Below are 6053 nucleotides of genomic sequence, written 5' to 3'. Positions count from 1 at the left end.
GGTTGAGACCAGAGCTCTGTTTAGTCCAATTAAATTCTCTCTTCCATTGCAGAACATAACCATGCTAAAACATAAAAGTATTGTTAATTGTTTCACTAGAACTTAGCCCAAACTTTGAAAATCAGCCCTTCCCCATTAATCTTCTGGATATTTAGAAATACTGTTGTTACTGTAGTGCCATGGGTTCCCAGGGCAACATATAACCATTACCATTATTTACTTTTAGACTTTAATCTATTCATAAATAGATTAGAGCTCAGTGATGCAAATGAGAATAGAAATGGATTTCTATGGAGAATTCTGTTGCAATAGCTCTATTAACTGATACATTTAGTAAAAAAAAACCTTTTTCCACAACAATCTCTCTCTAAACTACATGCTTAGGAAGGTAGCATGCTCCTAGTAGCAACCAAACCCTAAAGGTGGCCATAGACTCCAAGATCCGCTCGTTTGGCGACATCGCCAAACGAGCGGATCTTTCCCCGATATGCCACTAAACTGCGTGGCTATATCGGGGGTAATTCGAACGTTCGGCCGTATGGCCGAACGATCGAATTACGATGCGCCAAGCGGCTCCGACGGGTCGGTAAAAATCCAACCTTCCCGATCGATATCGTGGCCAGATATCGATCGGGAAGACCCGTCGGAAGCCCCCATACACGGGCAGATAAGCTGTGAAATCGGTCCAAACGACCGATATCGGCAGCTTTATCTGCCCGTGTATGGCCACCTTAACTCTTCCTCGAGTCTGCCAGATAGTAAAGCACTGTTTACTCCAGAGAATGTTTCCACTGCACACGAAACCAATGGTTTAAATTTTCACAAAAATATGATATTAGATGGCCCATTTATTACATTTTAGTAGTTTTAGAGCTTTTTGAAACAGCGATTATCCAGTTATAAAAATAACAAATGAAAAAAAAAAATTCTGAACAATGAGCTCAAAAATAAAAAGTTATTCAGATATTTATTAGCGAAAAAAATCCAAAAACCTCAGTCTGAATGACTAAAAAAATGGTCCAATAGGATCAGCAGAGCTCCCCTTGACATCTGTAGGAACTCAACTACTTTTACTTGGAGAAATTTTGTATTAGAGTTTTTTGTGGTTTTTACACTTCAAATTTTAAGAATTTTAGAGAAATAAAAAAAAACATTTAGAGAAAAAATACAATTAAAAATAGAAATCACAAATTAAGTTATTTTAAGGTGGTACCTGGTCCCAGCTCGTATTGCTAAATTCACTCCATCAGCGGACCTTCAATGCAATGGTATTATATTTCATATATGGTGGCAATGCCCAAGCACACACAGATACTGGATTAGAATTGATAATATACTATACTCAGTATTCCAGGTTGCGATTCCTAAGCATCCAAGATCTGCGTCCTTTTGATGGACATGCATAGCAGATTTCTGAAAATCTGGACACCATGGTTAATATATGGATATGAGACTGACAATCATATTGCTCTCCTTAGTATTTAATGTATATTGAAACCATTCTAGATAGCTCCCATGGCAGGAAGGATTATAGACAGGTCTATCCTATAAAGTTATTATTTGTTAGTTGAATGTATCCATAAAAGACATGGATGGTTGCCATAACGTTAACAAATAAGGTGACAATTGATATAAATTTATCAGATGTATACAGATATGTAAAGATAACTGACTTGAGTTGTAATGTCATACACATTATGCCTATTTTAATTTTTTTTTGACAGCCATTATGTATCTTTGAAACGCAAATAAAAATCTGTTACTTTGTAAAAAAAAAAAAACAGAAGAACTTTCCCAGACTCAATTCCAATTGTTTATTGCAATAATGACAGCTTTTTCCATATATTCCAGCAGTCAGAGTGAAAACAATGTTGTGTTGATTAGCAGCTACAGTGATACACTGTAATTGGATTTGAAACCCCAGTAAAAATTAATTAAACATTTTTGCACGCATTTAATATAATGTATGGTTACTCTGCACTGGTAAAAATATTGTGTTTTGTATAAATATGCTGCCGCGTAGCTGTGGCGGCAGCCATTCAGGCTTATATTGGGCTACAGGGCTCACGTTTATATAGCATATAACATAAGCTACTATATGTAGACCACAATGGTATTTGTGATATGCTTTGTGCCTTGGACCCCAACATCATTGTGCCCTGACAGGAACATCATCCACCTGTCTGCACACACAAGGTGGATTTTGGAGTGAAAATGCATTCATGTTTTTACAATGACTGAGGCAAAAGACAGTGGATCTGCATTTTTCCTGGTGGCGTGCTTACAGATATGCAACATTTACAGGTCTGAAAATTAATTACAACAAATCAGAAGCTATAAAAATAAAACATTCCCCAAATTGGACACAAAGATTGGACACAAGACATCTCTTTCAAGAAATCACATCACATACCTAGGCATCAACTTCACAAACCACCACAGACACATATAAACTAAACACAATATCCAGCATGACCAAGACAAATAAAAAACAACAAACCTATCATTTTAGGGTAGAGCATACCTCAAAAAAATTATATATTTACTTAAAGGGGAGCCGTCACCCAAAAAAAATATTCCAAATACTATTTTATCATGTTAGTCAAGCAAAATTTAATTACACTATATAAATTATTTGAATCTTGTTTCCATCAGTCTGGGAATTCATAATTATAACAAGCAGGCAGGAGCCATTTTATGGACACTGTTATTAAGACAAGCCTTGCATCATCTCAGAATCTGGTTTATGCACCAAAATGGGGAACTTGATGTCAAGCCAAGCACTAGTTAATTAAATAGTTAAAAGGATCCTGTCATCGGAAAACATGATTTTTTTTCAAATGCATCAGTTAATAGTGCTACTCCAGCAGAATTCTGCACTGAAATCCATTTCTCAAAAGAGCAAACAGATTTTTTTTATATTCAATTTTGAAATCTGACATGGGGCTAGACATTTCGTCAATTTCCCAGCTGCCCCTGGTCATGTGACTTGTGCCTGCACTTTAGGAGAGAAATGCTTTCTGGCAGGCTGCTGTTTTTCCTTCTCAATGTAACTGAATGTGTCTCAGTGGGACATGGGTTTTTACTATTGAGTGTTGTTCTTAGATCTACCAGGCAGCTGTTATCTTGTGTTAGGGAGCTGCTATCTGGTTACCTTCCCATTGTTCTTTTGTTTGGCTGCTGGGGGGAAGGGAGGGGTTGATATCACTCCAATTTGCAGTACAGCAGTAAAGAGTGATTGAAGTTTATCAGAGCACAAGTCACATGACTGGGGGCAGCTGGGAAAACAAATCAGACCGCACTCACATTTCTGCCCAAATTTTTGATATTGGGTGCGCGTCCAGTAGCCCATTCACATTGGCTGCTCCAGAGTATACAAATTCCATCCAATGGACAGCACTCCTTTTTCCATAAAACCGTCTTTATTTTTCTTAGGACAGCAACATGCAACGTTTCGAGTGGCACTCCACTCTTTATCAACCATGCTTGATAAAGAGTGGAGTGCCACTCGAAACGTTGCATGTTGCTGTCCTAAGAAAAATAAAGACGGTTTTATGGAAAAAGGAGTGCTGTCCATTGGATGGAATTTGGGGGCAGCTGGGAAACTGACAATATGTCTAGCCCCATGTCAGATTTCAAAATTGAATATAAAAAAAATCTGTTTGCTTTTTTGAGAAATGGATTTCAGCACAAAATTCTGCTGGAGCAGCACTATTAACTGATTCAGTAACTGCTTGCCACGCCACTATGCCTATGGCAGAGGAGGGGCAGCCAATATTTGACTGACAGCTGAGATTTTGAAATCAGTTTACAACAGCTATGAACGCTTTAATAAAATAAAGAAATTGGATTTCCTGTTTAATTTGAAAAATACTTTTATTATACAGCTTTTTAGGTCAGGATGAAAGGTCCACTTTAACTATTATATAAACTCAGATGTTACCCTACTACTTCAAACATACAGATCTTGGTAAATAAAATATTGCAGGACTTCATCTGAAAGGGAAAACCACGCCAGGTTGCCCTATTTAAACGCCAACAGCTTAAGGTGAACGGGGGGCATCAACCAAATGTAAACGATTATAAACAAGCTGCTTTGATACATCACGCTGGAGACTGGATCTACAATACTAGCATTTATAGCAACCTAGAACATAATATTATGGGGACCTCATACCTAATCACCACCCACCCAAAAAGCCAATCCTCTATTTATACACATATAGAAAGCCTGGAGAACCATCTGTCATAGGTGAAAAGCTACACAAAATCTTTCTTTATAAGTGGAGATAGTGGGGTATCTATTGCATTAGAGACATACTCAATAAAATCTAACTATCATGACATTTTCAGAAGCCGCTACTACGGTAAATATCCTTTCCACCAGACAAGCCTCCCACTATGTGAGAGGTTTACATAGGATGACAGACCAGGATACGTCTAAACCATATATGGAAAGGAGTCAATATCTCACATAAAGCATCAACCCTCTGATATTAACCATGCCAACCACAACCCGACGCCCGTACCAAATGCCTCCCAGGATCCACCATCATAAATCACCATGACATAGTAAATGTCACTCAAGAGGATTATAACCAGGGCTAGTAAAAAAACAAGCATATTAGATTTCAACTGGTTTGTTATATTGTTTGTGTGTTTATAAAACAAAATTATATAGGTTTTGCATAACTATGCATCTCAGACACAGCTACATACCCTAAAATATCTCACTCAACTTATACACCCTGTTATATTGTTTATATATCACATATGTTAAAACTATGAACATAAGGATTCTTGAACATGTTGAAATGTCTATCAAATACACTTCTACATTTTTGCAATTTTTCTAATTAATGATCAAACCACTGTACATGTGAACCTTTATTGTTGTGGGAAAACTTCAAATAAAAACATTTGAAAAAAATAATATAATAGCATTATATCCAAATTTTTAGATGAACAATATAAAGTGTTGCTGCTCCACACAATGGACACCCATTGGCAGGAACTATTTTGAACTGAGAATCTGTCAAATAAAATGTTGTTTTTTTTTATTTGCACCTTTTAATATTTTAGTCCTAGTGGTGTCCTTCAAGCAAACAATATAAAAGTTCTGTAAAACACACAGCAATAACTTATACTCATACATGATGTGAGTGATGTAGAATATCTGTAACGAGCTGTGCAAATGTGTCTAAACTACACCAGTGAATATTATAGAATCAGTTTAGAAATAAAACCAGTACTCAAGATTCTTAATTAACAAAACTTTATTCCCCCAGTTGATGTTCTAGTAATCAGCTGGGGATCTTTATCAAAATATTATGAAAGTAACTAAACAGCAAAAAAAAAAAAAAAAAAAGGGGAATTTTTAATTTTTTTTTTTAAAAATTAGCATTGAATTGCACTCATTTCCTTTTCCTTCCTTTCCCAGTATGTCCATTAAGCAGCCTTTTATGGGCAAATTAGAATAAGAACACAGTTCTCTTTATATTATCTAATCAAGCAAATGTACAGCACAGCTATGGCCATATAAATAGTATATCTATAGTTTTTGGAAAATGCTACCCACCCAAATTTGGGGTTCAAACTGAATGCTTATTTCAGGGTCTAACTTGCAGCTGCTTCTGGTTGAAGTACTTTACTGTGCTCTTTATAGTAACGCCATTGCAAGTAGATTTAGCCATCTAAAGATAAACTTTCAGTCAAGCATATATGATAGCACACAGTGCAAAATAAACATGCAAATTAAGTGATTCTATGTCCGAGCCTGAAAAACGCATTGAGGGGCAAAGCTCAAAATAAGATTACCATTTAGTATGGTGTAAACAGCAATACTGTTATTCAGGTTTTAATTAGAAGTCTTTTTGTGGCTCATGTGTTTTTTTTATGGTTTTAGTGTTTTGGCTTGCTAGGTCTTACTAACCATTGCAAGCTTACAGTTTAAAAGTTAGAAAGGGATATGGATAGGACCTAAGAAGATTTTTTTTCTTTAAAAAATAGCAATTTGGCTGCAGGCTGGAAAAAGGCAGGATAATAAGCATTAT

The sequence above is a fragment of the Xenopus laevis genome, chromosome 5S (assembly GCF_017654675.1).
Source record: "Xenopus laevis strain J_2021 chromosome 5S, Xenopus_laevis_v10.1, whole genome shotgun sequence".
Lineage (NCBI taxonomy): Eukaryota > Metazoa > Chordata > Amphibia > Anura > Pipidae > Xenopus > Xenopus laevis.
This window is presented reverse-complemented; position numbering follows the sequence as displayed.